General features: G+C 47.7%; 1 protein-coding gene across 2 annotated transcripts in view; it reads left to right on the forward strand.

Annotated features, from left to right (window-relative positions):
• Nucleotides 1-7,589: 7,589 nt before the first annotated feature.
• The window catches only part of fray (oxidative stress responsive kinase frayed), a 293,998-nt gene continuing 277,566 nt past the window's right edge, over nucleotides 7,590-24,021 (forward strand). For both annotated transcript variants that reach the window (XM_071665568.1, XM_071665569.1), the window contains exon 1: nucleotides 7,590-7,755. The gene's annotated coding sequence lies outside the window, so the exon portion shown is untranslated. The remainder of the gene's footprint in view (nucleotides 7,756-24,021) is intronic.

Genomic DNA, 24,021 nt, shown 5'->3' on the forward strand with positions numbered 1-24,021 from the left:
CCTCTAATGCTTAGTCATCTGTTCTTGACGCTATCTCGCTAAAGCGGGAAATGGCGAATATGTGTATCTGTTGATATGTATATGAATATGTATGTATATGTACATGTATGGTCGTTTATGTATATATGTGTGTATATGAGTGGATGGGTCTGTTTCCTGGCGCTACCTCGCTGATGCGGGAAAGGCGATCAAGTATGATAAGAAAAAAATATCAAAGCAATGGATCTGTTGCATAAAAACGTAGTCGTAATAGGCAGTCACCAGGGCTGGGATGAACATCCTCGGTTTTATTGGCTTACGTTTCGTTACTTACCTACATGTACATGTATACCATCATCAGAGTCTGCAAAGGATAATATATACATCATGACCTGTTGAAAACATAATATCTAAAAATGTGTTCTGAAAAATATTCATCATGAGAGCCCAACGTGAAATGAATAATTTCGATAAAGAATATAAAAAATTAATATTGACAGTCCTCCTACTTTATCTGAACTATATTTAAACATGACTCGTATTTCACAGTCGAGATTAAAATTCTACAGTTCATAAGTAAATATCCTAATGTTAGAAATACACAACTGAAGACCACTAGAAAGTTCTCGTCAAGGTTAATAAACCTTATCTAAAACACACTAACTCTGTTGATACCTTATCTTTACTTATAGTGGGTTTGTTCCTGTAGGTCAGGAGGCCATGGACTCCAGTATTAACAGGTCGGTGTTTGATGAGCTACTGGCTAGCACAGGGAGGGAGGCTGGCTGCCCACATTGGCTGGTCAGTGTCGTGAGGGGTGGAGCTACTGGCTTGCACAGAGAGGGAGGCTGGCCGCCCACATTGGCTGGTCATTGTCGTGAGGGGTGGTTCTGTATTGCAGAGTAGTAGGGCTGTTTAGTAATGAGGCAGTTCGCTGGTACTGACCGGTCGCCCAGGGTGTTCACGAACGCGCGTCCTGAGGTGTGGGTTCGTCTTGCCAATATACAGAACATGACAACTGTTGTACTTATACTGGCAGACAGTTGACGACTGCTACTATGCAAAAATAACATCCTTGAACTTGAAAAAATGAATGAAATGTATTTATCGCTCTAAAAACTACTCTGGTGTTGGTATGTGGCTAAAACTCACGTAACAATTTAGTCAATCTCTTATGAAATATACAACCGATCTTCCCAGTGAATAAGACTGGGAAATATATCACATCCCAGAGTACATTTGATGGATTTAGTGATGGACATATATATTTCGGTGAATTTTACCAACATGTACACTAGTGAAGTTTACATGAAAACTGTTCTTATGCTAAGTATTACCAAAAATCTTTAGTTCAGTGTGGAATTTAGCTTAATCAGAACGTATATAGAATGCTCGTGTGGCGCTGTAGAGGGTTACCATCCACTTATGCTTGTATCTGATCGGGATAGAATAAGTACATTTCGTACAAAGATCAGTAAATGTTGGTTTCATGTATCCTGATGTTGTGAAGGAATTTCCACATCTATTAATCTTAATATTTTTTTTTTTCACTTCCGAGTTAAATTCAATGTTGTTGGGAGATTAGATAATTTAAATATAAAGGAATATCGTACGCAAATATAGATCAAAAACATATCTACATATCGTCTCTAAAACAAGTCTGCCAGTATAAGTACAACAGCTGTAATGTTCTGTATGTTGGGCGGTCAGTACGAGCGAACTGCCTCATTGCCAAACTGCCCTACTACTCAGCAATACGGAACCACCACTCACGACAATGACCAGCCAGTGTGGGCAGCCAGGCTCCCTCTGTGCTGGCCAGTAGCTCATCAAACACCGACCTGTTAATACTGGAGTCCATGGCCTCTTGCCCGACAGGAACAAACGCAGTAAAGATAAGGTATCAACAGAGTTAGTGTTTTAGATAAGGTTTATTTGGCTTGAGGAGAAATGTCTAGATGTATATTTTAACTTTAGGAAATTCATTCACTCATGAACTACAGAATTTAGTAATTATCTAAGCTTGTGTAACCTTGAATTAAAGCACAACTTTATTTGTCAGGTGTTTACAGACAGGGTTGCAGAGTGGGTGAGGGGTTGGTGGAGGCAGGTACAGAGCGTGCAGTGGGTTCAATACATCAACATAACAGGGTGACAGCTGGACCCAGGGAACCACAGGGTCACTGCTCCGTCAGAGAGGGAGAGAAATGGTATTAATGGCATTTGTGTGACACCAAACAAGTATAACAAGACATATACAGATTATCTTGGTAACTGATAGTATTATAGGAGCAGGTGGAGAAACGAATGACAATTATAATACAAACACAAATTACATAGTACACAATGTACATAAAGTGTAGTGTACAATTGTTAACACTGACAGTAATACAAATGGTTAAAGGTACATTACAGAAGGGACTTGGAGACGCAGAGTGTACTTACTGCCACTGGGCATGTTGTTAACATTCACGATCATATAAAGGTCAAAACACATTACACTTGGGTCTTGCAGTTGCAAAATATGCCAGCAATGGGCATGATTACATCACGGGTCTATATTGCTCAGGGCATGAATTTTGGATACAGTTTCATTATGTCTTCTAGGATATTATCATCGGTAAAGTAGCCACAGAACCGTTCAAATAGTAAGCATTGAGGCCTGAAATAACTGACTTTAGGACATTCGCTAATATAGTGACCTAGTTTGTGTGTGTTCGTCAGGTGCAGAACAAAGTCGGTGTTTGTAATGTTCAGGATCATGGCGGCTTCTCGCGACTTGCCACATGTATGTACATAACCTGTACTCTGGGTGTGTTACTGACAGTTGCAAGATCACATTGGTTTGGCTCCGATGCCTTACATGTTGATGTTTCCTTGACCTAAACTGATCATTGTATTTGATACTACAGCTTCTTGGTCTTTATTTATCAATTTCCCATGATCTCTTTCGAAGAGAGACTCCTGGTGTTACCCAGGACCGCTTTCTAAAGGCTACTGCAGCCCAAGACCGCACTGCTTCCAGTAGCAGGGAAATGTGGACTTCTTTGCAGTGAGAGGTTCTGTGACGATACTGTACTCCCACTAGTGATACAGCCTCACCAAAGACGACTTTTCATTTTTTCTTGTGTTATGTTAAGAGGCTCCAGTCATAGACAAAAGTGTACACTAAGGTCGGGCCGTAACTGAAACACAGAGTTCAATGGAAGATAAAAAAAAAAAAAAAAAATCAGGGAATGTATTTACGTATACTGGAAGAAGTAGAAACACTGTCTTTTAAATCGTGCCAGGTCATAGTTACTGGGAAAATACAAGAAAGGATACAGGGTTCCAAAACTTCCAGGCGTCGGGAAAGAAACATTTATCAAAGCAGCCCACCGTTGCGTTACCAACAGCCACAGAGGGGGAGAGGCTGATCCATCAACAACCACAGAGATGGATCGGCCGGAGAGGAAACTAGATACGATGGAGCAAAATGAGGGAGGGAAGTCAAAAGAGGGAAGTTTAAAGATGAGATCCCGATGCCACACCCTGTCAAAAGCTTTGAATATATATCAGTGCAACTACATATGATTCCCTAAAATCTCTTAAGGATGATGACACACACTGGTGATCAGAGAGAAGACTGTGAGACTCAAGATGTTTGAGGATACGTAGGTTGAGGAGGGATTCAAGGACTTTGGATATGGGTGATGTTAAAGCAACAGGATTATAGTTACATGGGTTATAATGGTCAGCCCTTCTTAGGGATGGGATGTACCAATGCATGCTTCCAAGAAGTAGTTCTGGTTTTTAATACAGAAACGACCAAGCATAAGTGCAAGTTCAGAGGCAACACTTTCGGTACACGGGAATGGCGCTTCGTGTAATCTCAAACAGGAGTTCTGTACTCTCTCTCTCTCTCTCTCTCTCTCTCTCTCTCTCTCTCTCTCTCTCTCTCTCTCTCTCTCTCTCTCTCTCTCTCATTCATTTGGAGAAGTTAACAAATGAATAACAGTCTCTTACATTTCTTTGTTTTCCTTCTTTCAAGGATGATAAGTGGAAGGTGTGAGACTGGCGTCAGAGCATCAGTGCTTTTCGCTGCCTGGATGAACCTGCAGTGGACGGCGTCCATGTGTCCTGGCGACGAGGACACCATCAGGTACGTCGTGGGTAGGAAGTGTATTTGAACCCGGGGATTATGGCGTCTGCATACCACGCTCGCTGGCCTGTAATGTTGCAGTTGGTACCAAAACACCGTCCAAATTACTGGGAGTGAAGACTTAGGGAAACACCTACTGCTGAGCTTTGATCAGTACCCAGGGTGTGGCGTAGGACCCAGGTGGGGGAGAGGTCGTTCACAGGATCCAGGTGGGGGAGAGGTCGTTCACAGGACCCAGGTGGGGGAGAGGTCGTTCACAGGACCCAGGTGGGGGAGAGGTCGTTCACAGGACACAGCTGGGGGAGAGGTCGTCCACAAGACACAGGTGGGGAAGCTTTCGTTTTCAATGAGCGAGGTTTTCTCCGATGGGTTTGAGCAGGACGGCCGCGACCCCTGGTCAAGATGGTCTGGCCATTCACCTGGCCCTTTACGGTCACGTGCGAGGTCACACAAATCATACCCAAGGGTCGTTCCGTCGTTCTCAAGGGTTTTCCCATCGTTCGGAAGGAGTTAGGTTAATTGTACCTTGCGATTGTGAAGAACGAGTCTATGAAGAGTGAGTGTGTGTGAACAGTGAGTTTATGAGCGGTGAGTGTGTGAACAATGAGTTTATGAGGGGTGAGTGTGTAAACAATGAGTCTATGAAGAGTGAGTGTGTGTGAATAGTGAGTTTATGAGCGGTGAGTGTGTGAACAATGAGTCTATGAAGAGTGAGTGTGTGTGAACAGTGAGTTTATGAGCGGTGAGTGTGTGAACAATGAGTCTATGAAGAGTGAGTGTGTGAACAATGAGTTTATGAGCGGTGAGTGTATGAACAATAAGTCTGTGAGGGGTGAGTGTGTGAATAATGCGTTCATTTATGAGCTCATAATCCGTGTTGGGTTGATGGACGCGATAAACCATCCACACAGTGGACACCACAGGTGTAACCCACCTGAATAAGAACTCCGTGGGAAACCTATCCTCACCAGAGGGCTGGTTTGATTCCTTACCTCGGGTTTGATTCCTTACCTCGGGTTTGATTCCTTACCTCGGGTTTGATTCCTTACCTCGGGTTTGATTCCTTACCTCGGGTTTGATTCCTTACCTCGGGTTTATCTAAACACGTTTGTGTGTGTGTGTGTCGTGACGTGTGTTGATCATGAGAATATAATCCATGACCCTTCAACCTGTATAACAGATTGGGACAATGGGTTCATTGAATTGCTGGTGTTTTAGAGGATTGTAATCCTAGTCATTTTTCATCAGGAGCTACTGGAACTTAACCTTTGTAAAGATAAGGTCAAAGTTCACGTGATCAAGGGTCATGTCGGTGTTTATAAAAGATCATGAAAATGGTCGAAGGTTGACGAGAGCGGTCCGGCCGCCGGGTAGGACTTTATGCCACCCAGTGGCGCCCCCTCCTCTCCCACACCACACACACCGCCGCGCCGCGCCCAGCTCGCCCCTCCTCACCAGTCAGGAGTAAACACAACACTAGTAGGTCAAATACTACCTGCAGCAGGTCATTAAGCTGCCGACCGACCAACCCAGTCAGGCGCTGCTGGCGACGCGCCACGAGGAAAGATAAAAACTTTGACGAGTGCGTCCTGGGAGGAGTGAGACGAGAGGAGGTCCAACGTCCAGAGGAAAATGAATGTGACCAAAGATGTGAGGGGGCGACCCTGGTCCCCTGGCAGGAGGGCCGCGCACCGCACATTGCTCGCGTTGTGCCTCGCTCCCTCAGCGTTACTAAGGTCGAGCGTGAACCATACTCCGTGTTCCTCTCCCACACGCGTGGAGACTCTTCTGGTCCAGTGGTCTCATTGTACGGTGTAGCATCCCTGTACAGCGTGGTCTGGCTGCATGGAGTGGTCTTCCTGTACAACGTGGTCTGGCTGGTTGGAGTGGTCTTCCTGTACAACGTGGTCTGGCTGGTAGGAGTGGTCTTCCTGTACAACGTGGTCTGGCTGGTTGGAGTGGTCTTCCTGTACAGCGTGGTCTGGCTGGTTGGAGTGGTCTTCCTGTACAACGTGGTCTGGCTGGTAGGAGTGGTCTTCCTGTACAACGTGGTCTGGCTGGTTGGAGTGGTCTTCCTGTACAATGTGGTCTGGCTGGTAGGAGTGGTCTTCCTGTACAACGTGGTCTGGCTGGTTGGAGTGGTCGTCCTGTACAACGTGGTCTGGCTGGTAGGAGTGGTCTTCCTGTACAACGTGGTCTGGCTGGTTGGAGTGGTCTTCCTGTACAACGTGGTCTGGCTGGTTGGAGTGGTCTTCCTGTACAACGTGGTCTGGCTGGTAGGAGTGGTCTTCCTGTACAACGTGGTCTGGCTGGTTGGAGTGGTCTTCCTGTACAACGTGGTCCGGCTGGTTGGAGTGGTCTTCCTGTACAACGTGGTCTGGCTGGTTGGAGTGGTCTTCCTGTACAACGTGGTCCGGCTGGTTGGAGTGGTCTTCCTGTACAACGTGGTCCGGCTGGTTGGAGTGGTCTTCATATGTGGTGTAATCTTGCTGTATGTCAGCAGTATACAGGTATGGGTGACTAACATCATCACTGGAAAATGCGGTTAGCGGGTCAGGCGGTTGGCGGGTCTGGCGGTTGGCGGGTATGGCGGTTGGCGAGTCTGGCGGTTGGCGGGTCTGGCGGTTGGCGAGTCTGGCGGTTGGCGGGTCTGGCGGTTGGCGAGTATGACGGTTGGCGAGTCTGGCAGTTGGCGGGTATGACGGTTGGCGGGTCTGGCGGTTGGCGGGTATGGCGGTTGGCGAGTCTGGCGGTTGGCGGGTCTGGCGGTTGGCGGGTATGGCGGTTGGCGGGTCTGGCGGTTGGCGGGTCTGGCGGTTGGCGAGTCTGGCGGTTGGCGGGTCTGGCGGTTGGCGAGTATGACGGTTGGCGAGTCTGGCAGTTGGCGGGTATGACGGTTGGCGGGTCTGGCGGTTGGCGGGTATGGCGGTTGGCGGGTCTGGCGGTTGGCGGGTTTGGTGGTTGGCGAGTCTGGCGGTTGGCGGGTCTGGCGGTTGGCGAGTATGACGGTTGGCGAGTCTGGCAGTTGGCGGGTATGACGGTTGGCGGGTCTGGCGGTTGGCGGGTATGGCGGTTGGCGAGTCTGGCGGTTGGCGGGTTTGGCGGTTGGCGGGTCTGGCGGTTTGCGGTTCTGGCGGTTGGCGGGTCTGGCGGTTGGCGGGTCTGGCGGTTGGCGAGTATAACGGTTGGCGAGTCTGGCGTTTGGCGGGTCTGGCGGTTGGCGGGTCTGGCGGTTGGCGAGTCTGGCGGTTGGCGGGTCTGGCGGTTGGCGGGTCTGGCGTTTGGCGGGTCTGGCGGTTGGCGGGTCTGGCGGTTGGCGGGCTGAGGGGTTATCGGGTATGACTTGGCGGATCGGGCGATTGGCGGGTTGAGAGGTTAGCGGGCATTACGGTTGGCGGGTTAGCCAGGCGATTGGCGGGTCGGGCGGGAAGGCGAGTTTCCCCGAGCCGGGCCCGCCAGTCTGGGCGCGCCCGTGGTGCAGAGTGGATGTTCCGCGCCGTCTATTCCCTGGTGCGTGGGTTGTGTTCTGTCGCGCGCGCCGCACGCCACCCCGACCGCTAGGATACCTTCAGACCCCCACGACGTACACCCACCCACCCACACACCCACACCCAGTACACACCCCCTATGTGTGGGTAAGTACAGACCACTTTGTGTGTATGTTTCACAGTGGAAGATAACCTCGGTACTTACATCGCATTACCGTTACTTTACGCGGGGAAAAAGAAAGAGAGAACTTGTTTTGAGGCGTTACTTAACGTTTGTATGTGACGTACGACGGGTGTTACGTGACGCAACCCGCGTACCGTGACAGGCGTCACCGTCAGTATGGTGACGGGTAAGATGGGGGAGGGTGTCGATGGGTGGCACAATCTGTTGCACCTCCAGTCTCGTGTACCGGGGCCTGTCACTTGTGTACTTCCTCCAGGTATTGATTTATTACCTCTCTACTCTCCCTACTCTCTCTCTCTCTCTCTCTCTCTCTCTCTCTCTCTCTCTCTCTCTCTCTCTCTCTCTCTCTCTCTCTCTCTCTCTCTCTCTCTCTCTCACATATATCACTTCATAACAAAACTTACAACTTGTTAGTTATAACAGTGGATTTTCTAGCGGTGAACAATACGCGTCTAGCTCTCTCTCTCTCTCTCTCTCTCTCTCTCTCTCTCTCTCTCTCTCTCTCTCTCTCTCTCTCTCTCTCTCTCTCTCTCTCTCTCTCATGGATATATTATCCCTGAGGATGGGGGAGGAAAACCTCTTGTTCTTACTTTTCCAAAAGATGGAACAGAGAAGGAGGCCAAGTGAGGATTTTTTCCCCTAAGGCTCAGTCCTCTCTTCTTGACGCTGCCCTGCTAAAAAAAATTGAGAAAGAAGAGGAAGATTCATATAATGTTTTGAAAGATAGAGAAAAACTTTTTTTTTTAATTAGGTCGTAGTTAGAAAAAGATTCAGCAGGTAAGGAGTTCCAAATCTTATCGGCGTGGGGGAAGAAATGAACGTTACAACTGCCTCTCCTTGGGTTGCTGACGGCTGCACAGCAGCCATGCGAAGCTGTGGTTTGCCGAGTGTTACGTGGTCTAACTAATGGCGAGAGGACATACAATCATCAGCCAGGTGTCGGGTGGAGAAAACAGAGAAATATCCATAGGAGAGGGAAAGAGAACCAATACTTAGACTTGAAGCTGTCAAGTATGTATGTATGTAGAGTTAGAACGACGCCAGAACTCCATGTAAAGACGACTCAGTCTTGTGTATGATCCAAGGAACTAACTGTTCAGAAGAAAAGAATTCCCAGTATTCGAACAGGACCCCGCGGGTTTTTAACGCCAGATTTGGCTATGCGTGTAAGCGACCAGAGACGATGCTGGATGTGAAGGATGACAGCCCGAAGAAGTAGACGGTAGGGCTTTAGAGAAACCATCCTCACCTTGCTTCTCTTACGGTTCCTTCTTTTGGGAAGTGATACTATAGAAGGGGAGGATTTGCAGCGCCGCCCCCCACTACTCCTGCCCCTTTTTGTCACCTGCGACACACCGGATATATATATATATATATATATATATATATATATATATATATATATATATATATATATATATATATATATATATAATTGCCGTCAGTGGACCGAACCAGGGCATGTGAAGCATCCTGAATAAACCATGGAAAGATCTGTGGGGTTTGGATGTGGATAGGGAGCTGTGGTTTCGGTGCATTACACATGACAGCTAGAGAATGGATGTTAGTGGATGTGGCCTTTCTTCGTGTTTCCTGGCGCTACCTCGCTGACGTAGAGGGTGGCGATGCTGTTTCCTGCGGGGCTGGGTGGCGCCGGGAATTGGATGAAGGCGGGCAAGTATGAATATGTACATGTGTATTTATGCATGTGTATGTATATATGTATATCTTTTTACTGGTAAGCAAACTTATGGTCTCGAACCTCTCGCTGAAACTCTTCTTTCTTATCTCTTTTATCGTCTTTGTTGTTCTCCTCTGGATTTTCTCTATCAAGTTCTTTGTGTTTCTTTAAGTGTGGTGACCACATTTGAGAAGCACATTCTCCTCTTGCTCTAATATACGATGTAAATAGTGAGCATGTATATTTTCTTATCCCAATACTTAAATACAGTTTTGATATTTGCCAGCAGATAATTTGGTTCCTTTACAAATCTAGTAATGTGAAGTACTCGTGACAGATGTTGACTCCCAAATCACTCTCACTACTCAAAGATTCCTACAGCTTGTTTTCTGCTGGATTTTATTCACATCGAAGTCTTTTCTTTTTCGCTATGCCATCCTCTTTACTTTCCTATATATGCCCGGGTTTAGTTTCATCATCCCCCTGTCAGACCTACATGGATATTGTCGAAGTTCCTTTATAAGGTAACGGAACCCTTGTCATTCCGTATATTTCCCAGGACTTCAGCATCTGCCGCAGACACTTCTAGGTATTGGGTTCAGCCATTCTGGCGAGTTGTTTACATACATCACGAAGAGTAATGGTCCCAAGACCCAGCCCTGCGGCACCCCGCTGGTAACCCTAACCTATTTCGAGAAGGCTCCACTGACGTGCGTCCTCTGTTCCCTGCCCGCGAACATAATTTACGACCCATCTACGGGGTCTGCCTCCTTATGCCAGCCTTCTGACAGTTTAAGAACGCAGTCTGCCCAACCATTTCTCTTACCTAGAATCATTTGTATCGCACAGCCATCTGTCTCTGAACCCATGTCATCTCTCGGGTAATTATCCTTTGCAAGTAATCATCCAATTACCTTTTGATTATATTTTCCCAGTGTTTCACGGACCACATTCGTCAGGTACACTGGTCTATAATTCGTGCAATTTCCCGATCATCTTTCTTAAAGAAAGACACAGCATTTGATATCTTCCGCTCTCTTGGCAATACGGCTTCTTGCAGTGAAATATTCATAGCAATATCTCAAGCTGCCTGTCATTAGGACCATTTGCTTTGTGTGGATCAAATCAGTTCCACAGCCTAGCTTTGTTGTTTCTAAAATTTTCCATGCCTTCCAAGTCCTTATATCCACCCCTTGTGTACTGAGGCTTATAGTGTCCTCCATCGCAACTACACTTTTAAACTTAGGAGTCAATTCCCTGATATATGATCTCGTCAACATCAACTTAGTATTCAATCCCTGACATTATCTCGTCATCATCTTCAACTTTCTCATCTGAATCCCTCAGCCTGATAAGCTGCTCTATAACTAAAGAGTGACTGAGACTTGTCTGAGATGTGTGTTGAATATTTTCCTGCTTTTTCCATGATAATCTCTTCAAATTATCACTGCTCCTCTTTCCTTGTCTTGCTGTACTCATTCCTTATTTTCTTATACTTTTCAAATGCTGGATGGCTGTAATGGCGCCTGTATCTCCTCCACAGTACATTCCTACTTTCAAACATGTTTTATGGAAACTATGTTTTTTTCTTCTAACCTTCAACGTCTCTTTGCAGCTCATGGTACCCATTTTCTATTTCCTTCTCTTGTAGATTCTACAGTATTATCCATAATGATGATCATGATTTTGGCTATGGGACTATTTCTCAGATTACGACCTGAACTGATCTGTTTATGTCCGTGTGGAGTTTCCACAATGTTATCTCCTCTGTGAATCGGGTTTTCTCTCTGGTCATTCCATGTGGCCATTGTGTACGTAGTCATACATTACACGATCACATTTTCCCGGTTGGTGTGTTGCACCTGATGATCTCAACATCCACCACGGTGCTCTGTGTAAAAGATAATAAGGTACTGTCAACATTGTGCATCAGTCCGCTTGATTCTACTGTAGTCATGAACATACTGATACAGAAGATCCTCATGAACACACTTCAGGAACTTGTCCTCATGACTCTCTCTCTCTCTCTCTCTCTCTCTCTCTCTCTCTCTCTCTCTCTCTCTCTCTCTCTCTCTCTCTCTCTCTCTCTCTCTCTCTCTCTCTCCATGAGAATCTAGATTACCCAAACCAGTTTCTTCGTAATAGAAGTCTTCCATTATCAAAAATCTTATCATTTCTGAGGACCTTGTGTCTTGCTTGTCCGTAGCAACATCCTGATAGTTCCTTCATTGTTATTGTTATATATTTGTTCTGGTTCGTGGTGAAGCTATGTAAATCCTGTATATCATCAACGTCACTGTGGATAGCTTTCTTTCATCCTAATGGAACTGGCCAACCATCATGATTTCCTGGCGCTACATGTTCTCTCGTTAAGATGACACAGACCAGTCTTTTCTTTCCTTCCTCGCTCTTATCGTATCCCCTCAGGACAGGTCACCAACATCTCTCATCTTTCGTAAGTTTTGTCTCTCGCCAAACATCTCCAACATGATTTCCTTAATACGGTCCTTGAACTTCAGATCCTTTCCATGTGGCACCGGATCTTCCTTACATTATTTGTGGTCTGACGCTGATGCTGACATCTTCATATTCCTGGTCTCCCTCAGCTTGTGTCGAGGTTGTCTGATATCTCCAGTTGTCTGCCTTCTCACTGTCTCCTTGACCTCATCTCTCGTCCTTTCCTCGGTGTGTCACCCCCCCCTGACGAACACCCACACTGAGTTCCTTCTTGCTAGCTTCTGCGTTCTCCAGCGTATATACCTCCTGACTTACGAACCTCCATATTGAAGGCAATCCTTCCGTCTTGACGTATATCGACCTCTTCTTTCACTTCCTTTTTTTTATATCACAAGTTGCGGTTGGTGTTTCTGACAGCCCCCTGGTCGTCTGTTAATCTGTATCTTTTCCTTCGTTACCCTGTCTCTATGTGGCTGGAATATGGTCGTCTTCCAGTCACGAAAAAGTCGGCAGTGACTTACATCAATCTTCCACTTGACTAACTAAGTTTTGATGGGATCTTGGGCAAGTCCCGCAGTATTGATTGGTCAGCCTCCACCTCTCTCTCTCTCTCTCTCTCTCTCTCTCTCTCTCTCTCTCTCTCTCTCTCTCTCTCTCTCTCTCTCTCTCTCTCTCTCTCCTTACTTCTTTCAACCCCGCCTGTCCGCCCACACGCCTGTCCTCCCGCACATCACTTTTTCAAACCTTCCAACACACACACTAGATACTTCTCTGATCTCTCTCTCTCTCTCTCTCTCTCTCTCTCTCTCTCTCTCTCTCTCTCTCTCTCTCTCTCTCTCTCTCTCTCTCTCTCTCTCTCTCTCTCTCTCTCTCTCTCTCTCTCTCTCTCTCTCTCTCTCTCTCTCTCTCTCTCTCTCTCTCTCTCTCTCTAACAGCGTACAGTGTCACCTTCTCCAATACTTCACCTGCCAATGTACGACACTAAGTCCGTCTCCTTCAATATCCTCAGCCCCCTCTGTTCCTGTGCAGCCGTCGGTACACCACCCTTGCTTCTGTTCCTCATCTCCAGAATTAGCTCCTGTTCTCTCTTCTCTATTTTCATCAGTCTCTGCTTGCTGCTCTCTAATCTCATGGACATTTTCTCTTACCTCGTGGAGATCCAGAGAAAACCCTCCTGACCTTTGCCTATGATTCCCTCCACTAGCAAGACCCTTCTTCCTCTGACTGATATCTTCGTAAATCCTTCCAGTCGTGTTAATTTTCTTCTCCCGTTCTCTGATCATGCCTCGCACTTCCTTAACTCCTTCAGTTCATTTCCTGACACTTGTTACGAATCTCTGATCTCATTCCTTTGTTTCTCCGTGTCTTCTGCCATTTCTGGTAACTTCGACTCCTGATTTCTCTGCTCCTGGCAATGGTATTCCTAATCTATGGCCCCAAATCAGTCACATCTTCAAAGGTAAGGCCAGAGTTACATGCCGTCATCCAGCCTACTGGGTGGGGACCAGTTACTACTGTGTGGTCAGGCTGATTTACCAAGTCTGACCAATTTTGGCTCTATTCCAGCTTGACTCTATCCCAACTTGGCTCTGTCCAAGCATGGTTTTATCCCAGCTCGAATCTATCCCAGTTCGGTTCTATCCCAGTCTGGCTCTATCCCACTTTGGCTCTATCCCAGCTTGGCTCTATCCCACTTTGGCTCTATCCCAGCTTGGCTCTATCCCAGCTTGACTCTATCCCAGCAAGGTTCTATCCCAACTTGGCTTTATCTCGGCTTGGCTTTGGACTTATTGTGAATATCCTCTCCATGTCAAGTTTTATTGTCAGAGTGGTAAAAACCACGAGAAAAGATAAATGAAATCATGTTCGCCGTGTGTGTGTGTGTGTGTGTGTGTGTGTGTGTGTGTGTGTGTAATCACCTGTTTCTCATCAACTATTTGCACAGCCCAGGGAATGGGCTCTACGTACACTCGAGGGGCCACGTTACTCTCGCACAACTTTTTCCAAACTTTTATATACCGTCAGAATTTGACAGTGTCCTCACTCAGTGTATTCCAGTCATCCATGAGACCCGTGTTAAAAAAAAAAATTCTCTTTGACATCTTTCCCAACAAGCTTCATGGTATGGCCTCTGCTTGCGACATCTTTCCATTTCCCCAAGAACTGTTCGCCACCGACCTCATAAAACTGGTGTACGATCTCGAGGTTGGTGATCCAGTCGTCGCTCCTTACTCTTTCCCTTGCATAGTAAGCAAAGTCGTGACGTCTATCCTCTCACGGTAACTTCGTATACTTCTTTTACTCCCCTCCTGCGAACCTTCTCTATTAGTTCTTTGTGATGGTTGACGTTCGGTGACCAAACTTGGGAAGCAAGTTGTGGTTGTGGTCGAGTATACTGTGTGCTGAGCTCACCCAGGATTTCTTCATCCCAATGCTGAATGGAATGTTCGTATCTGTTAACATCTGTCAGCAGACAATGTGTTTCCTCGGCAGTTGTCTGAACCAGTATTGTGGTGACGAAGGTCGGTACGATGCCAACTCCCCAAGTTCCTCACATACATACGTTCCTGAAGCTTATTATCGGCTGGGTTATATTCATATGAAGGACCATTTTGCTGTTACCTAAGTTGTATTTCATCCACCATGTGTCATACTTACTTTGATACGTGTCTCTGTCCCTTTGTAAGATGATGCAGTCCTCGCTAGTCTTCACTTCCTCGTGATCTTGGCATCATCTGCAAACATATACAGGTATGGGGTTGGTCCATCTCACAAGTGGGTTACATACACCATGAAGAGCGAGAGTCTCAGGACTGCCCCCTGTGGCACTCCGCTCGTGACCCGTAACCCCCTCACCAGAAGGTTTCTCTGATGTGTGTCATCTGTTCTCCTCTGGTGGGAGACTTTTTTTTTTTTTGTATCCCCCGAAGTAGTTTCGTTTTTCTACCTGGTCCTTATGATGCCGCCTCCTTTTGTGGAACAGTTGAGGTCTGGAATTCTCTAATTCTTTTGCCTTCCCATCTTTCTACAGACTCTCTTACTTTAAGACTCAAGTCTACAAACACCTGCAGAATCCTCATTAGTGTCTACTCTCTTCTCCTCTGGCTTTTCTTCTTTCACTCAAGATGGGCTTTGACTGAGGCATGTTTTACCAGCGTCACGTCGGTCAATATAAGAGACATCGAACTTATTTATCATCCTCCAGTATGGTACCGCGTCACACACCTTCTAACACCTCAGGAGAACACGATCCACTTACCCGTCCATCTCGTCTAACTCGGAGGTCTGTCGTAGATGTGTTGGAGATGTGTGAGGCAAGATCTCTCAGGCAGTCAACTCCTTCCTTTAAAAGTTAATGATCCATTGACATTCTGATCATCTTCTCCAGTGTTTTATAGACTATAATCTGGTCTATATATTCGCTGCCATTTCCCGATCTTTTTTCTTGAAGACAGGCACAACGTTTGCTCTCTTACACTTCCTTAACGATATATCCTCTTCCAAGGGTTTTTTTGTGCGATATTTCAAGCGTCCTGCCGCCTCTTTCTATACACAGGATCAGCAGACATGGAGTGTTTGTATGTATCATTACTTATTTGTACAGTACGTGGACGGGATAGAATTCATCTACAACTGCGTTACTATAAACATACTTTATTACGTCTTTTCTATACGTCTCTTGCTATGACCTCTGGTTGTTCCTTCTTGACATTTTGACAAAAACTCTTCATCGTCCACCTCGTCAAATTGGTTTAGAAACCTAATGATTGTGATCAAATCTTCTCTGGTTCTTCTCTCTTCCATCGTAATTAGATTTCAAGCCTCTAACTTTCCAATGTGTCTCATCACTCTTATGTCATGTTCCATTTTGTCTTCCTGTGGACCTTCTCTAGTAGTTCTTTGTGTTTCTCTGAGCGAGGTGAACCAGACTGAGAAGCGTATTCTGATATACATTCAGCACAAGCTGGAAATGGCTTAATGAACATTTCCTTATCCATGTAATTAGATACGATCCTGTTAACCAGCAGTCAGTTCATTTTCTGAATAGTTCTCCTAGCGTGATGATCTGGCAACAGCTTAAGATCAGTCTTGATCTGTAAGTGCCTATCACACACACACACACACACACACACACACACACACACACACAGCTTCCGTATCTTGTTTCGTGCCAGATTATAATAGTCACAGTGAGGCCTTCTGTCACTGTGTGTGCCTGGGGACGGGGTGACAGACCATATACCTGACCCCCACCGCCCGCCTGGCAGACTGACATGTGTGTGTGTGAGATAAGTTGGTGTATGATCGAAAGGCCTCAAGTGCTTCGTGACCACCGGGGGACTGAGTACGTCCTCAAGTGCGTCGTGAGCACCAGGGGTGAGGCGGTTCGGGAGGGAGTGGAGTCTGAGTACGTTCTCTAGTGCGTCTTGAGCACCAGGGGGGAGGGGAAGGAGGAAGACTTGGCTTCATGATAACATTTTGCTTCTATTCTTCGGCTGAAGAAACTCCATCAATTCATTGCTGTAAAGTAGTTACTGTACTTGGTATGAGAGTCTTCATCTGGGCCGCCCAGTGATGGTCTACCACCCACACGAGCCATGGCTCCCCTGGAGGCGTCAGAGATGATGTTACCCTCCCTCCCTGTCGAAAAAGAAGGTATCGTGCTTAAGCACGACGGTACAGCCCTTGAGCACGACGGTACACCCCCCGAGCACGAAGGTACAGCCTCAAGCACGGCGGTACAACCCTTGAGCACGAAGGTACAACCCTTGAGCACGACGGTACAGTCCCCAAGCACGGCGGTACAACCCTTGAGCACGAAGGTACAACCCTTGAGCACGACGGTACAGTCCCCGAACACAACGGTACAGCCCCCGAGCACGACGGTACAGCCCTCAAGCACGACGGTACAGCCCCCAAGCACGACGGTACAACTCCCAAGCACGATGGTACAATCCTTGAGCATAACGGTACGACCCTTGAGCATGACGGTACAACCCTTGAGCATGACGGTACGACCCTTGAGCACGACGGGACACTGATGGCACTGAACTTCCTTCCTTTCTTCACTTATTCCTTCACTTCTTTCATCCTCATGTGGTCCGGTTCGACTGGCTGGGTCTAAGTGCGTCACAGTGATGAACATGAGTTGGCCAGTGGCGCTGGGGACCCAAGGTGGGAGATGCTGGGCCAAGCTGCTCCAAACACAACCCATGACCTCACCTGACCCTTTGACTGAACATAGATGACCTCACATCATCCTCGACCCTGCCACAAGCAAACCAACCTGAGGGATAGTTACCTCCATCCGGAAACCACTGTGGGTCAAACAACGCGAAAAATAGAGAAAAAAAAAGATGTAAACGAAATCACCAGATGTTAAAAGTCATGAAAATCGTTAGGGGGGGACAAGAGGCGCGGGGCGGGGCGGGGCGGTCGGGGCGCGCAGGCTACACCTTAAAGGGAATCCACACGAAGCAGTTCCTAAATAAAGACACAGAAGCACTGGACGTGTGCAATGACGAGGGATGTTTACCTCACACGGCACACCTGCCCTGACTGACCCCTGCTGACCATCGTCATGCCACGGCTGACGTGGCGATATAAGCCTCCTTCTGGTATATAGGGCCTCGGTCTGGCAAATTGGCAATATGGTAACATGTTACCTCTCTCTCTCTCTCTCTCTCTCTCTCTCTCTCTCTCTCTCTCTCTCTCTCTCTCTCTCTCTCTCTCTCTCTCTCTCTCTCCCGTGCCTGTGACGCTGGTATTATGCAGGGCAGTGATACCAGCGTCACCCCCTACGACGGCGCTACCTTACCTGTGGTGCTGACGCAGGCGCTACACTCAGTAGGAGGGACAGGATGGACTCCTTTGAAACCTATATATATATATATATATATATATATATATATATATATATATATATATATATATATATATATATTGACTCGTAATTTGGGACGTCTGGTTGCTTTGGTTTGCAAAAAAAGGCACGAACGAAGGCTTGAAACCAAGGTTGTCTGGACGTTTCGATAAGAATCCATCGAATCCTCTTCAGGCGCGTGTGAAGACGCCAGTGGAACGTGAGGGGATGATCGCAGGTGTCCGAGCGTTGCTGGGTGATACCCACACATGCGGACCTTCCTATAACGCTGTGTGCTTATTGGCTGCGACGTGGTGCTGGAGCATGTAGTTGTAGTATCCTCTCTTGGCCCGTTTTCTGTCAGTTGATTATAGGTTGTTGTTTCAAGGTGAGACTTAGTGTCTCAGCGATTTTTTGCAGGCGTCTTGTACCTGGTTCACTGTGGGGGTATACCCGTACATTTAACAACTGTCTCTCGTGTGAGGGTAGTTTCTTGGTGACATGTAGTTTGCTGGAGCCTTGTTGTAGGTGCAGGGCGAGTCTTCTGGGCAGCGCACATGCTGTGCTTCCCACGGAGGTCAGGTTCGTATGGAGCTCACACTCTCCTGGTTGACATTTGAATTCATGTACTACGTTGGGCATCGTGTATGGGGCTGGTGTTGTTATGTACAGCTGGTTGCTCATGGTGAGGGTGCCCCCCTTTTTTTGGAGGGGGGGTGGGGTTCTGTGGTAGATTGAGGGTGCCCCCTTTTTTGGGTGGGTTTCTGTGGTAGATAATTAGTTTTGACATTGCTGTCTTGTGTTGTGTGGTTAATGATGTTTCCGGAGACGATGTGTCACAGTAGACGTTCATGTGTCTTGCAAGCACTTGACATCTGGCTACAGTGATGTATATTGTGTGTTGTGTTGTGTGTGTTGCTTGTCGTTTCTGCCGTCTTGAGTTTGTGTTTTTTTTTTGGGCATGAAGTATTGCCGAACGACGACCGCCATCACATCACGACGGTACGCCCCTTGAGCACGACGGTACGACCCTTGAGCACGACGGTACGACCCTTGAGCACGACGGTGCGACCCTTGAGCACGACGGTACGCCCCTTGAGCAAGACGGTACGCCCTTAAACACGAAGAGACGACCCTTGAGAAGGGCAGCATGAACCCTCGAACACGAGCCTTGAGTGCGACGTAAGACACCACGACTCTTGAGCACGACGGTGCGATCTGAAGCACGTCGGTACGTCTTTAAGAACACGACGGTACGACCTCTGGGTATGGTGAGTGGCCTGGGCCAATGACTCACCCCTCATAGGCTTAGGTCATGGGCCTGGCCATCACCTGTGGGGGAGGTACGGTCCTCCTCGAGCACCACAGTGCCCTGCCCTGCTCACGAGCCGTACCGTCCCGTGCTAGACCGTGTCCTGCAGGTGCTGTTGTGTGACCTGGGAAGCTCGCCACACAGCTGGTGGCCAGGTGCACACCTACCCTCCCATCTTGCCTGCTTATCTACCTGCTTATGTACTAACCTATGTACCTGCTTATGCACTAACCTATCTACCTGCTTATGTACTAACTTATCTACCTGCTTATGTACTACCCTATCTACCTACTTATGTACCAACCTATCTACCTGGTTGTGTACTAACGTATCTACTGGTTATGTACCAACCTATCTACCTGGTTATGTACTAACCTATCTACCTGGATATGTAGCAGTCTATCTACCTGTTTATCTACAAGCCTATCTATCTACCCACCTATCAATGTAATCTCACACTGGTCCGTAGGGCGTCCAGAGCAGAGCCACCTTCATGTATCACATGCTCTGCCCGAGACCTGTCCTGCCCGAGACCTGTCCTGCCCGAGACCTGTCCTGCCCGAGACCTGTCCTGCAGGAGACCTGTCCTGCCCGAGATCTGTTCTCTCGGAAATCTTTCCTGCGCGAGCTAAGTCAAAGAACTTCTCACTCTAAAGGAGTCTGCATTTCATTGCTACTGAAAGGAGTGCAGCGTTTACAAAGGTCATGGGTGACACAACTATATATATATATATATATATATATATATATATATATATATATATATATATATATATATATATATATATATATATATATATATATATATATATATATATATATATATATATATATACTCGCCTCGCCTTACGTTGTCTCCCTGGTTACCTCCAGACACTCCTAGCCTCCCCCTGACTACCCCATCCCCCAGCTTTCCCCAGCCACACGCCGTCTCCCCCAGCCTTCTGCTGCTATCTCCAGCTCCTACTCCAGCCCGCCACTAACCCCCAGCCTCCCCCAACCTTCCCATTTCTCCCGGCCTCCCCAGTTTCCCGCAACCACCTGTTGCCTTCCTAAGATTCCGTTGCCTCCCCAGCCTCCTGCTGCCACCGTAGTCTCCCCCAGCCTCCGTAGTCTCCCTCAGCCTTCGTAGTCTCCCCCAACCACCGTAATCTCCCCCAGCCTCCGTAGTCTCCCCTAGACTGCCCAGCTCCCCCACTACTCCCCAGTCTACCTCAGCCTCCCGCTACTTCTCCCCAGTTTCCTCCGCCCCGCTACAGGAACACCTGACAGGCCCGCCCCCCATGTAATTTGACGCGCGATGACCGCATCACAGACGCCGCCGCTCGCGTGTCCGTCCGCAGGCTGCGGCTGAGGCTGCGGTCCTGCTGGCCGGTGTCGTGAGTTGGGAGGGCGAGGGGGGGGGGGAGGAAAGGGTAGGACGAAGGTTGGACACGGGTTGGTTCAGGGAGGAGACGAGCGAGCCGCGAGAAGAGATGCATGAGTCGAGATCTGAGATCTGAGTCGAGAACTGAGGGAGGAGAAAAGTTGAGCTGAGGAAACGAGCTGGGTTTACGACTTACCTCATGTTGCGGCCGTCACATAGCGCGTGCCTCATGTTGCGGCCGTCACACAGCGCGGGCCTCATGCTGCGGCCGTCACACGGCGCGTGCCTCATGTTGCGGCCGTCACACAGCGCGGGCCTCATGCTGCGGTCGTCACACAACACGGGCCTCATGCTGCGGCCGTCACACAACACTGGCCTCATGTTGCGGCCGTCACACAGCGCGGGCCTCATGCTGCGGCCGTCACACAGCGCGGGCCTCATGCTGCGGCCGTCACATAGCGCGGGCCTTATGCTGCGGCCGTCACACAGTGCGGGCCTCATGCTGCGGCCGTCACACGGCGCGTACCTCATGTTGCGGCCGTCACACAGCGCGGGCCTCATGCTGCGGCCGTCACACAACACGGGCCTCATGTTGCGGCCGTCACACAACACGGGCCTCATGCTGCGGCCGTCACACAACACGGGCCTCATGTTGCGGCCGTCACACGGCGCGTGCCTCATGCTGCGGTCGTCACACAGCGCGGGCCTCATGCTTCGGTCGTCACACAACACGGGTCTCATGCTGCGGCCGTCACACAGCGCGTGCCTCATGCTACGGCCGTCACACAGCGCGTGCCTCATGATGCGGTCGTCACACAGCGCGTGCCTCATGCTGCGGCCATCACACAGAGCGGGCCTCATGTTGCGGCCGTCACACAACACGGGCCTCATGATGCGGCCGTCACACAACACGGGCCTCGTGCTGCGGCCGTCACACAGCGCGTGCCTCATGCTACGGCCGTCACACAGCGCGTGCCTCATGCTGCGGTCGTCACACAACACGGGCCTCATGCTGCGGCCGTCACACAGCGCGTGCCTCATGCTACGGCCGTCACACAGCGCGTGCCTCATGATGCGGTCGTCACACAGCGCGTGCCTCATGCTGCGGTCGTCACACAACACGGGCCTCATGCTGCGGCCGTCACACAGCGCGTGCCTCATGCTACGGCCGTCACACAGCGCGTGCCTCATGCTGCGGCCGTCACACAGCGCGTGCCTCATGCTGCGGCCGTCACACAGCGCGGGCCTCATGCTGCGGCCGTCACATAGCGCGGGCCTCATGTTGCGGCCGTCACACAGCGCGTGCCTCATGCTGCAGCCGTCACACAACACGGGCCGGGAAGGACCAGTTGCTGTGTGACGGTGTTCTTTCAGCATCCAACCCTCACCTTCCCACGCCCTCACCCTCCCGCGCCCTCAATCACATGCCCATGCCTACACCCTCCAACTCCCTCACCCACGTGTCCACGCCTACACACTCCCATGCCCTCACACACGTGCCCACGCCTGCACTTGCCCACATTCTACCTCACCCACGCCTTCATCCGCCAGCCCCCTTACTGCAGTCTCACGCCAACGATCTTCCACGCCCTCACCCACCTGCACGTTCACCTATCCGCGCCCTATCCCAGCCACGCTCACACCCACCCACGCCAACTCCCGCTCTTGGCTCACTCTTGTCGTATTTACACATTTCCTTTTCCGAAGACTTACCATAGTGACGCCTCTCTCTCTCTCTCTCTCTCTCTCTCTCTCTCTCTCTCTCTCTCTCTCTCTCTCTCTCTCTCTCGTCGTCGTCACCACCCGGCCTTACAGTATCACCAACTGCGCAGTATGGCAACCCTGCTGGGTCATTTCTGTGACCATTTCCTTCCACTAACTCATCAATATGAGTCTACCCGTGAGTGAGTGTGTGGCGACGCCGCCTCACACCATATGTGAGCAACACACGTCCCGCTGGCTCCCCTGACCGTCGTCCATCGTCCTAGACTTCCTACCGTTATTATACCAGGATGATCTCGCACAGCCAATCGGGACGAATGGAAAATTCTGTATTACTGTACAGACCTCGTTTGCTTTAAGGTCAGGCCAGGTGGGATTGGGTCACAAACTTGTCTAATGACCCACACCGCTGGAGGGAACGAGATGGGGTACAATAATAATAATGATAATGATAATAATGATAATAATAATAATGATAATAATAATAATAATAATAATAATAATAATAATAATAATAATAATAATAATAATGATAATAGTAATAATAATAATAATAATAATAATAATAATAATAATAATAATAATAATAATAATAGTAATAATAATAATAATAATAATAATAATAATGATAATAGTAATAATAATAATAATAATAATTATGATAATAATAATATTAATAATAATAAAGATAATAATGATAATAATAATTATAATGATAATAATGATGATAATGATAATAATGATAATAATAATAATGATAATGATAATAATAATAATAATAATAATAATAATAATAGTAATAATAATAATAATGATAATAATAATAATAATAATAATAATAATAATAATAATAATAATAATAATAATAATAATAATAATGATAATAATAATAATGATAATAATAATAATAATAATAATAATAATAATAATGATGATAATAATGATGATAATAATAAATCTAATAATAATTATGGCAATTATAATCATGATGTATTTTGGAAGATCAATAGTTTGAGAAAGAAAAAGAACAAATGGGAACATCGGTGAAAGGGGCAGACGGGGAAATGGTAACAGGAAGTGATAAAGTGAGGAGGAAATGGAGTGAGTATTTTGAAATCCGGTTGAATGTGTTTGATGATAGAGTGGGAGATGTAGGGTGTTTGGATCGGGATAGTGTGCGAAGTGAGTAACTCATGGAGAGTGGTTTGTTGAAGAGAGAAGAGGTGGTGAAAGCCCTGCGTAAGGTAAAATGTAGCAAGGTGGCTGGGATGATGGTATTGCAGTTCTGTTTCTTATGAAAGGCGTAGACTGTGTTGTTAATTGGTTAGTTAAAAGATTAGTGGATGTATAAATCATGGTGAGGTGCTTCAGGATTGGCAGAATGCATGTATAGTGTCTTTGTATAAAGACAAAGGGGACAAAGGTGTATATTTGAACTACAGAGGTATATATTTGTTGAGTATACCTGGCAAGTTGTATGGGAGGATATTGATGAAAGTATGTTGGCATATACAGAGCATCAGACTGGGGAGGAACAGTGTGGTTTCAAGAGTGGTAGAGGCTGTGTGGATCAGGGGGTTTGTTTTGAAGAAGGTGCGTAAGAAATATTCAAAGAAACAGATGGATTTATATGTGGTATTTAATGGTCTGGAGGAAACATATGATAGGGGTTCATAGAGATGTCCTGTGGAAAGTCTTACGAGTATATGATATAGAGGGAAAGCTGCTAGAAGGAGTGAGAAGTTTTAACCAAGGGAGTGAGGCATGTGTGCGAGTAGGTAGAGAGGATAATGATGGTTCCAGGTGAAGGTGGGTCTACGGCAGGGGT

Source organism: Panulirus ornatus, chromosome 10, assembly GCF_036320965.1.
Source record: "Panulirus ornatus isolate Po-2019 chromosome 10, ASM3632096v1, whole genome shotgun sequence".
Taxonomy (NCBI): Eukaryota; Metazoa; Arthropoda; class Malacostraca; order Decapoda; family Palinuridae; genus Panulirus; species Panulirus ornatus.